The sequence below is a fragment of the Meles meles genome, unplaced genomic scaffold (genome assembly GCF_922984935.1).
Source record: "Meles meles unplaced genomic scaffold, mMelMel3.1 paternal haplotype, whole genome shotgun sequence".
NCBI classification, from domain to species: domain Eukaryota; kingdom Metazoa; phylum Chordata; class Mammalia; order Carnivora; family Mustelidae; genus Meles; species Meles meles.
In genome coordinates this window covers 72267-83740 of record NW_025721143.1, presented here as the reverse complement: position 1 = coordinate 83740, position 11474 = coordinate 72267, and positions in this window count along the sequence as shown.

The window sequence follows — 11474 nt, the reverse complement described above, 5'->3', positions numbered from 1 at the left end:
AAGATCAGAGCAAGAATCAATGAAATAGAAACCAGAAACTATAGAACAAATCAATGAAGCTAGGAGCTTGTTCTTTGAAAGAATTAATAAGGCCAATAAAGCCCTGGCCAGAGTCATCAAAAAGAAGAGAATGGACCCAAATAAATAAAATCATGAATGAAAGAGGAGAGATTACAGCCAACACCAAAGAAATACAATTATAAGAATATATTATGAAGAACTCTACAACAACAAATTTGACAATCTGGAAGAAATGGATGCACTCTTAGAGACATATAAACTACCACAGCCAAACAAGAAAGAAATAGAAAACCTGAACAGACCCATAACCAGTAAGGAGATTGAAGCAGAGCCACCAAAAATCTCCTAACAAACAAGAGCCCAGGGCCAGAGGGCTTCCCAGGGGAATTCTACCAAACATTTAGAGAAGAATTAATTCCTATTCTCCTGAAAATCTTTCAAAAATTAGAAAGGGAAGGAAAACTTCTAAACTAATCTTATGATGCCACATTACCTTGATCCCAAAACCAGACAAGGATCCAATCAAAAAAGAGAATTACATACCAATATCCTCGATGAACACAGACATGAAAATTGTCATCAAAATACTAGCCAATAGAATACAAGAGTACATTAAAATGATTATTCACCACGACCAAGTAGGATTTATTCCAGGGCTGCAAGGTTGGTTCAACATCCACAAATCAAACAATATGATACAATATATTAATAAAACAAAGAATAAGAACCATATGATACTCTCAATAGATGCTGAAAAAGCATTTGAAAAGTACAGCATCCCTTCCTGATAAAAACTCTTCAAAGTGTAGGGATAGAGGACACATACCTCAATATCATCAAAGTCATCTATGAAAAACCCACCGCAAATATCATTCTCAATGGAAAACAAAACAAAACAAAAAACTGAGAGCTTTTCTGCTAAGGTCAGGAACATGGCAAGGATGTCCATTGTCATGACTGCTATTCAACATAGTCCTAGAAGTCCTAGCCTCTGCAATCAGACAACAAAAAGAAATTAAAGGCATCCAAATCAGCAAAGAAGAAATCAAACTATCACTCTTTGCAGATGATACAATACTATATGTGGAAAACCCAAAACACTCCACTCCAAATTTGCTAGAACTTGTGCAGGAATTCAGTAAAGTGTCAGGATATAAAATCAATGCACAGAAAGCAGTTGCATTTCTTTACACCAAAAACAGGACACAAGAAAGAGAAATTAAGGAGTCAATCCCATTTAAAATTGCACTCACAGCTTTGTAGTCAAAACTATAAGATACCTAGGAATAAAGCTAACCAAAGAGGCAAAGAATCTATACTTAGAAAACTATAAAGTACTCATAAAGAAATTAAGGAAGACACAAAGTAATGAAAAAATGTTTCATGCTCATGGATTGGTAGAACAAATATAGTGAAAATGTCTATGCTACCTAAAGCAATCTACACATTTAATGCAATACTACCAAAATTCCATCCATTTTTTTCAAAGAAATGGAACAAATAATTCTAAAATTTATATGGAATCAGAAAAGACCTCCAATAGCCAGAGGAATTTTGAAGTTCTTAAAAAGGTAAAAGTAAAATTACCATATACTTCGACAATCCCACTTCTGGATATATGCCCAAAGGAAATAAATTATTTGAAATCAAATTTGAAGCTACACTTTATTCTTATAATCATTATTGCAGCATGATTCATAATAGATAAAATATGGAAATTAATTTTATATATTCATTGGCAAATAAATGAAAAAATGAAATAACAGCAACATGGATGAACCTGGAGAACATTAAGAGAAGTGAAATAAGCCAGACACAGAAAGATAAGCAACTTATAACTACAACTGTATATGAAATTTAATAGTCAATCTTTAGAAGTAAAGAGTAGAATGGCAATTGTCAGTGACCAGAGGGAGGGAGAAAAGGGAAGATGTGGGTTAAATGCTACGTTCCCAGGATACATGTTAAATAAGTTCTATTTACAGCAATTTATATATAGTTAACCACATTGTATATTTAAAATGTCCTGTTACTATAGATCTCACCAGTTGGTAGTATTCCTACACACACACACACACACAAAAGCTAAATGAATTGGCAGATATGCACTTTGTAGTGATTATTGTGAAGTGTAAGTATCTTAAATGAAGCTGTGTACCTTAAATATAAAATTATCTATATATATTTATATATATATATAAAATATAGAAAATTTTGTCAATTATACCTAAACAAATATGAAGAAAAAATGAAAAAATATGACAAGACTGAATGGGATAATTTATATAGATATGTCAAATCTGAGTTGCATGAATGACCCAGACACAGTAGCTGTGATATTTTTTTACCATCTTCACCATTGCCACTAAAATCAACATAGTGACCATCATACATTTTTATCCATTCACTTGTCTTCCTTGGATTGCTCAGGGACATTGTTCCAAAAAAGTTTCAAAACACTCATTGATTTTCACACAGCATCCTACTTTGGTATCACAGATGTAACTATTACTGCACTGGGAAATTAGTGACAGACAAAGAAAATTTTAATTTATTTATATTTTAAAGTTAACTTTTTTAAAAAAAGATTGTATGTATTTATTTCACAGAAAGCACAAGGAAAGGGAGCAAGAGAGGGAGAATCAGGCACCCCGCCAATCAAGGAGCCAGATGCAGGGCCCACTGTCAGGACCCTGGGATCATGAGTTGAGCCAAGGCAGAAGTTTAACGGACTTAGCCACCCAGGTGCCCCAAAGACATTTTTCTTTTAATGTCATAGTTAAACACAGAAAGCAGTACAACTGGGCAAAATTTGTGTTAAAAAAAATAATCCTATACCCCTTTGGACCCACCTACTTCCTCCTTATATGGGCATGTCCATAGATTGACAAAGGAAAGTTTAAATTTTTTTTAAAGATTATTTTTAAAGATTTCTAAAGATTTTTTAAAAGATTATTTATTTATTTATTTGACAGAGAGAGATCACAAGTAGACAGAGAGGCAGGAGGAAGTAGGCTCCCCACTGAGCAGAGAGCCCAATGTGGGGCTCAATCCCAGGACCCTGAGATCATGACCTGAGCCTAAGGCAGAGGCTTAACCCACTGAGCCACCCAGGCGCCCTAAAAGTTTACATTTTTGAATACAGATGCAAAGTAGGCAAAAAACATTAACATTGATGCAAAAAATAAAAACAAAAGAAAATCAAGGCAGAGGAAGCTTAACCTGTTGGAATGGTAGTAACAGAGTGATTTGAGATGGGATCTGTGGGGAAGGAGGGGGAATCAAATTTGCTGCTTAAAAAAAGGTTAAAAAAAAAAAAGACATCTTTACAATCAATCCCTGGCTGATTGCACCCCTGCAACAAGAAAATGGGTAGAAGAGTCCTTGGATTATTTTAACAATATGGCCATTTTCTTCTATGCCTCCACTGGGGGTGGGGGTTGGGTTCTGGACTACACTGAAGCTAGGCCTTCTGTAAGGGGCTGTGGCAGACTGACCAGGCAGACCTGTCCCCCCTCTTCCTGGGTCTGGACCTCCTTCTGGTTGACCCTGCATCCCCCTCCTGCCCCCAAATCCAAGGAAGAAGTAGGAAATACTTATTTTCTACCACCACTGTTAATGATTTGCACTCTTCTAGACCTTATTCCTTAAGTTTCATGCTAGCCCATGGAATTCCTACCCAGTATGACTCAACTCTGTCCTTACAAACACCCTCATTTAATTCCTGTCCAGAGAGCACATTTATGAACTACCCCCTAAACACTTTCTATTGTAAATAGTACAGCTCTGCTCACTAAAACTCCAGTTAAAATATTGTTTCCAGGGGGCGCCTGGGTGGCTCAGTGGTTTAAGCTGCTGCCTTCAACTCAGATCATGATCTCGGGGTCCTGGGATCGAGTCCTGCATTGGGTTCTCTGCTCGGCAGGGAGCCTGCTTCCCTCTCACTCTCTCTGTCTGCCTCTCTGCCTACTTGTGATCTCTCTCTGTCAAATAAATAAATAAAATCTTTAAAAAATATATTGTTTCCAAATTTGACTAACTCTTTCATAGATGACATCACTCATTTGCTTAACTAACAACCTGAAAATGGGAACGATTTCCGTCTGGTCAATAATCCACAATGCCAGAGAATTCACCCAATAGGACCAATAGTCATGTCCTATGCATGCCTGAAGTCAGGTCTATTTCTTCAAAATAAAGTTTAGGCTACAAAGCCTTCTTTATTTAGTTGCAATCTCCCCCATCTGTAGGGGGTCCCTTACTGCCTCTGGACTCAAAATATGTTTCCTTTCCTCAATGGATAATATGTCCATTTCAAATTCAATTATTTTTCTAAAAATCCCTTTGTTCAGACAAATTGTAACATTTTCCAGTCTATTTGCATTCATATATTTACTATTTATTTTGTCAGAGAGAATCATTATTATTTTAAAGTGACCATATTTACATGAATATAGTATCACTTAGTGTAGATCTTCATTTGATTTACCATAAGTTGAGAAAAGAAATACACTGGTGCTTGTAGATAATAGCAACCATTGATTAAAATGTCAATTCCAGAGACAAGGTATTAGAAGCTCAGAAGATGGTGGGGAAGTAGGAGGAGGCGCCGTTTCAACCTGTACCCTAAAGTGAGCTGATTACCTACCAAAGAATTCCGATCACCCATGAAATCAACCTGAGATCAGAATTACACACGTCTGGATCTCTACAGGAGCAGAAGACGCCAGTGGCAGGTAAAGCAGAGTGGGAACATCGGACTGATATCCGAAGATAAACAAAAGGGGGAGGGAGCCACCAGAGGCAACTGATTGGAAAGTAATACCCAATACGAGAGTGCCCTGCGTCTGGGGAACAGCATTAGCTTGGAGTATGGTTGAAAGCACTCAAAAAAAAAAAAAAAAAAAGAAAAAGAAAAAGAAAAAGAAAAAGAAAAAAAGCAAAGCATGGCGGGGGGAAATTATGGGAATTGGGGAGGTTAGGGACAGGGGCTTAAGTCCCTGGACCCAGGACAGCCTCCACTGGCACTGAGCCAGAGAGAGTGCTGTGGAGAAACCATGTCTTGGTTCCTGAGCCCCCAGCGTGTCCGAGAACGCATGGGGTCCGACTCCCCAGAGGGGCTGGGAGCCTGGCCATATGGCATTCCTGAAATGTGCGCATCCCACACCCTCCCTTGGGAGAGGTGCGCAAGGGTGCTAGCCGGGAGCTCTGGCATCCTGAAAAACCAGGCATTCCCAGCCTGGGCCAACAGGAAAATCTCAGTGTGAAATCGCTGCTTGGAACCACTCTGGTGGTCTGGAGCTGCCCAGACAGCCACCGCTGCCGTGGGATTGGGTACAACGAAGAGATCCTGCATCCACAGGGACCTAGAATCCGAACCTACTCTGCCAGCAGCTCTGCAGAGCATTCTGAGACTTCTCTCTGAGAGGGAGGTCTGGGTGCAGTTAGCTTTCCTCTAAACCAACAAAAACCATCAAAAGCTGTCAAGGCAAGAGAAAACAGATGAAAGAACATAAAAACCTCCAGAGAACAAAAGCCTGGAAAAAAAAAAATGGTTTCCTCAGCGCCTACTCACTTTAGGAGTGTGGGAGGATCTAACTCAGGGAACATCATTGTCTGAAAACCCACGTGGCAGGCCCCTCCCCCAGAAAACCAACCCAGAAGGAAGGAAAAAAAAAAAAAAAGAGGACAAGAGAACAACCACCACTACTTCATAAATACAACTTTTATTTTTTAATCTTTACCACTATTCTGGTTCTTTTTTTAAATTTTTTAACCTATTTTTTAACCTATTTACCAACACAGTGAGATGTCTAGTACATCAAATCCCTTAATAACTTTCTAACCTGAACTTTTTTATACATACACCCATGGTTTTTTTTTTTTTTTTGCTTTTTCTATTTTTTCTTTTAGGGAGGGTGTGGGGCCCGTCCATTTCAGGAATGCTGTGTGGCGAGTCTCCCAGCCCCTCATGGGAGCCGGACCCATGCGTTTTTGGGTGCGCTGGTGGCTCAGGGACCAAGACCTGGTTTCTCTGCCCCACTCTTTCTGGCTCAGCGCCAGGGGAAGCTGTCCTGGTTCCGGGGACTTAAGCCTCTGTCCCTAACTTCCCCGATTCCCACAATATCCCCCCGTGATCCTTTGCTCTTTTTTTTTTTTTTTTTTTTTTTTGAGTACTTTCATCCAGATTCCAAGCTAATGCTGGTCCCCAGATGCAGGCCACTCTTGTATTGGGGTATTACTTTCCAATTGGTCGCCTCTGGTGGCTCCCTCCCCCTTTTGTTTATCCTCCGATATCAGTTCGATGTTCCCACTCTGCTTTACCTGCCCACTGGCATCTTCTGCTCCTGCAGAGATCCACACATGTTTAATTCTGATCTCAGGCTGATTTCATGGGTGATCAGAGGTCTTTGGTAGGTAATCAGCTCTCTTTAGGGTACAGGTTGAAAAGGCACCTCCTTCTACTTCCCCACCATCTTGACTCCCCCCCAGCTTTGGTTTTCTTGTGCAACAATGCCCTGGCTATTTGGGATCCTTTATGGCTACATGCAAATTTTAGGATTGTTTGTTTTAAGACTGTGAATAATTTTGAGGGTATTTTGATAGGGATTGCATTGATTGTGTAGATTGCTCTGGACAGTATATGCATTTTTACAATCTTAATTCTTCCAATCCAGGAGCATTGAATGACTTTCCATCTCTTTGCATCTTCCTCAATGTCCTTCCTCAGTGTTCCTTAGTTTATACTGTAGATATCATTAACCTATTTGATTAAGTTTATTCCTAGGTGTCTTATGGGTTTGGGTGCTATGGTTAAGGGAATTGACACCTGAATTTCTCTTTCTCCATTCCCATTATTAGAGTATAGAAAAGCAAGAGAATTTTGTGCTTTGATTTTGGAATCCTGCACGTTGCTGAATTCCTGTATGAGTTCAATTTAAGGGTGGCGTCTTTTCTGTTTTCATATAAAGTATATTGTCACATGCAAAGAGAGATGATTTGACTACTTCTATGACAACTTGAATGCCTTTTACATGTTATTGTCCAAATGCTGAGGCTAGGACTTCTAATGCTGTGTTCAATAAAGTGGCAAGAGTGGGCTTCCCTGTCATGCTCCTGAACTTAAGGGAAGAACTGTCAGTTTTTCCCCATTGAGAATGATATTTGCTGTGGCCTCTTCATAGATGGATTTTATAATATGAGATATGTTCCCTCTATCCCTCTATTTTGAGGAGTTTTAATAATGAGAGGATGTTGCATTTTGCCAAATGCTTTTTATGCATCAAATGAGAGGATGTTATGGTCCTTGTCTTTCTTTTGTTTATATGACTAATCACATCACTTGATTTGTGAATATTGAACCTCCCTTATATCCCAGAAATGAAACTCACCTGATGGTGGTGAATACCCTTTTAATGTACCTTGGAATCCTACCAGCTTGTATCTTGTTTAATATTTTTTATTAGGTCCCACTAGGTTTATTCATCTATAATTCTTTTTCACGGGGTCTTTGACTGCTTCTGGATCAATGTAATGCTCAGCCTCAGAAAATGAGTGTGGGAGATTTCCATTCATTTCCATTTTTTGGAAGCAGCTTCTGTAGAATAGGTATGTCTTATTCTTAAAATCTTTGGTAGAATTCCCCTGGGAAAGTATATGGTCCTGAACTCTTGTTTTTCTGGGGGAGGTTTTTGATTCCTGATTCAATTTCCTTGCTGTTTATTGGTCTCTTCAGATTGTTTATTTCTTCCTTTTTCAGACTTGGTACATTACACATTTCCAGGAATGCATCTATTTCTTCCAGATGGCCGAATTCTTTGGCATATAGTTGCTGATAATATGTTCTAACAATTCCCTGTTTCTTTTGCATTGGTCGTGATCTCTCCCCTTTCTTTCCTGATTTTGTTAACTTAGGTCCTTTATCTTTATTTTTGGCTACATCTGGCCAGAGGTTTATTGATCTCATTAATTTGTTCTGAGAACCAACTTCTAGTTTGTTGGTGGGCTCTGCTATTCTACTAGTTTCTGTTTCATTGATTTATGCTCTCATCTTTATTCCTTCTTCTCTCATTCCTGGTTTCAGCTCTATTTGCTGTTCTTTTTTCCAGGTGTAAGGTTAGCATGTGCATTTGGATTTTTCTGATTTTTTAAGACAGCCTTGGATGGCTAAGCAATTCCCTCAAAGACCAACTTTTCAGTTTCACATAGATTCTGAACCACAGAAACACATTGGTGTTTTCATTTTCATTAGTTGCATTGAATTGTTTAAGTTCTTTAATTTCCTAGTTGTCCCAATTATTTCTTGGTAGGATGCTCTTTGACCTCCAAATGTTTGAATTCCTTCCAAAATCCTCTTCTGATTCAGTTCCACTTTCAAAGCATTATTGTCTGAAAAAATGCAGGGAAAAATCTCTGAAATTTGGTAATTGTTTGAGACCTGATTGGTGACCAAGTATGTAATCCTTTTATTTTTAAATTTTTGAGTATGTAATGTCAGTCACCCTACAGTACATCAGTATTATTTGAGGAAGTGTTCATAGACTCATGGTTTAAGTGTAACAACCAGTGTTTCATTCAGTACATGCCGTCCTTAATAACCACCACCAGCCTCACCAATCTCCCCAACCCCTTCTCCTCTAAAACCCTCTGTTTCTTAGAGTTTACGTTCTCTTGTGATTCATCTCTCCCTCCAATTCCCCAACCGTCCCTTTTCCCTTCCTTCCCCTAATGTGGTCTCTTTTATTCCGTATTTTCCCAAGTAAGTGAATACATATGATAATTCACTTTCTCTGCTTGACACCTTATAGTCATTATAATTTCCTGCAATCCCTTCCATGTTGATGCAAAATTGGGGTATTCCTCAATTCTGATGGCTGAGTATTATTCCATTGTATATATGGACAATATCTTCTTTATCCATTTGTCTGTTGATGGTCACCTTGACTCTTTCCACAGTTTGGCTTTTGTGGCCATTATAGCTATGAACACTGGGGTCCATATGACCCTTCATTTCAATACACCTGTAGCTTTGTGGTAAATAACCAGTAGTGCAATTGCAGGGTCAGAGTGTAGCTCTATTTTTTAATATTTGGAGGACTCTCCATGCTGTTTTCCAAGGTGACTGCCCCAACAGGCATTCCCACCAAGAGTTTAAGAGCATTTCCCTTCCTCCACATCTTCTCCAGTACTTAGGGTTTCTTGACTTATTATTGTCATTCTAACTGGTAAAATGTGGTTTTGATTTGAATTTCCCTGATGGCTAATGATGATGAACATGTTCTCATGTGTCTGTTAGCCATTTCTATGTCTTCTTTGGAGAAGTCTCTGTTCATGTCTTCTTCCCATTTTGTGACTTGATTATCTGCTTTATTGGTGTGGAGTTTAAGAAGTTCTTTATAGATCTTGGATAGCAGTCTTTTGTCTGTAGTGTCATTTGGGAATATCTTCTCCCATTCCATGGGTTGTCTCTTTGTTCTGTTGACAGTTTCCTTTGCAGTGTAGAAGCTTTTTGTCTTAATGATGACCCAAACGTTCATTTTTCACTTTTCTTTCCCTTGCCTGTGGAGATGTGCCTTAAGAGAAGTTGCTGTGGCTGATGTCAAAGTACTTACTGCCTATGTTCTCCTCCAGGATTTTGATGGATTACTGTCTCACAGTGAGGTCATTCATCAATTTACAGTTTATATTTGTGTATGATGAAAGAGATTGGTGGAGTTTCATTCTTCTGAACATAGCTGCCCTGTTTTCCCATTAGCATTAATTGAGGAGACAGTCTTTTTTCCACTGGATATTTTTTTTCTGCTTTGTTAAATTTTAGTTGACTGTAGATTTAAGCATCCATATCTGGACTCTCTACACTCTTCCATTGGTATATGTGCCTGTTTTCATGCCAGTACCATGCTGTCTTAGTGATCACAGTTTCTTATAACTTGGAAGAAACCTAACCAACAAGGTAAAGGATATATACTTGTGGAAGTAACTAACACTCAAGAAAGAAAATAAAGAAGACACACAAAATGGAAAAACCATTTCATGCTCTTGGATCGGAAGAATAAACATTGATAAAATCTCTATGCTGCTCAGAGAAATTTGTACTTTCACACCCATCCTGATCAAAATATCATCAGCATTTTCCAAAGTTTTGAAACAAGCAATCCTAAAATGCGCATGGGACAAGAAAAGACCCTGAATCACCAACAAAATGTGGAAAAAGAAAACAAAGCTCTGGGTATTTCATTGCCTGATTTCAAGGTTTATGGCAAAGCTCTGATCAACCAGTATGTAATCTATTTTGAAGAAAGTTATGTTTATCCTCGACAGCAATAGCCTTCTCTGTTTTTAGGACTGAATGTTCTGTTTTTATCTTTGAAGTCCAGCTGTTCCAATGTGTCCTTCAAAGCTCTTATTTTTTTTTGAACAGTCTTCTACTTAGGTGATCTATTTCTGTGTTTGGGATGTTGTCATTTCTGCCTATTCATGCATTATTATGAACAAGATTATTTATTTTGTTTAATAGTTGGCTGATGTAGTTGGCTACTCCCATGTAGGGGCAGAGATATTTACAGTTGCTAGATTTTCATGCTGGATCGACCCTTGAGGTATGATATTGTATCCCTCTACACCTCTTACTACAGTATTTTTTAAAGATTTTAGATTTTAAAATTTTAGATTTTAAAAATCTAACTTGTCTCATATGAGAATAGCTACCCCAGATTTCTCTTGATTCTTTGGAATGAAGAATAGGTTTCAGTCCCCTCTCTTTCAGTCTGGAGGTATCTTTAGGTTCAAAATGAGTGTTTTATATACAACATGTGGATAGGTCCTGTCTTTTTCTTCAAATCGGAAACCCTACTATGTTTCATGGGACCATGTAGCCTGTTCACGTTTTCAGTAACTATTGGGAGATAGGACTTTCTTGCCATCATGTTGCCTGTGAAGTCCTGGTTTCTATAGATTGCTTCTGTAAGTGTCTGGTCCATATTACTCTTGGGGTCTTTCATCTTTCAAAGAAACCCCCTTAGTCATTCTTGCAGGGCTGGCTTTGTTTTCACATATTCATTCATTTTCTATGAGTCCTGGAATGCCCTTGTCTCTCCATTAATTCTGAATGGTAGCCTTGATGGATAACATATTTTTAGTTAGCATGTCTCCTATAGTACCCTTAATATTCCTTGCCAGCCTTTTCTGGCTTGTCAGGTCTCTGTGGATGGGTCTGATGTTACTCTAATGCTCCTCCCACTCTCTGTAATAGATATCTTCTCTGTAGCAACTTTCAAGGTAGCCTCTTTGGCTCTAAGATTCGCAAGTTTCACTATTATATGCCAGGACTTTGGCCTATCTACTGATTTTTGGATGGGTCCTCTCTGCTTTATGGAGAGGGAGGCTTGTTTCCCTCCCCGACTTAGGGAAGTTCTCTGCTATGATTTACTCAAATATATCTTCTACTGTCTCAC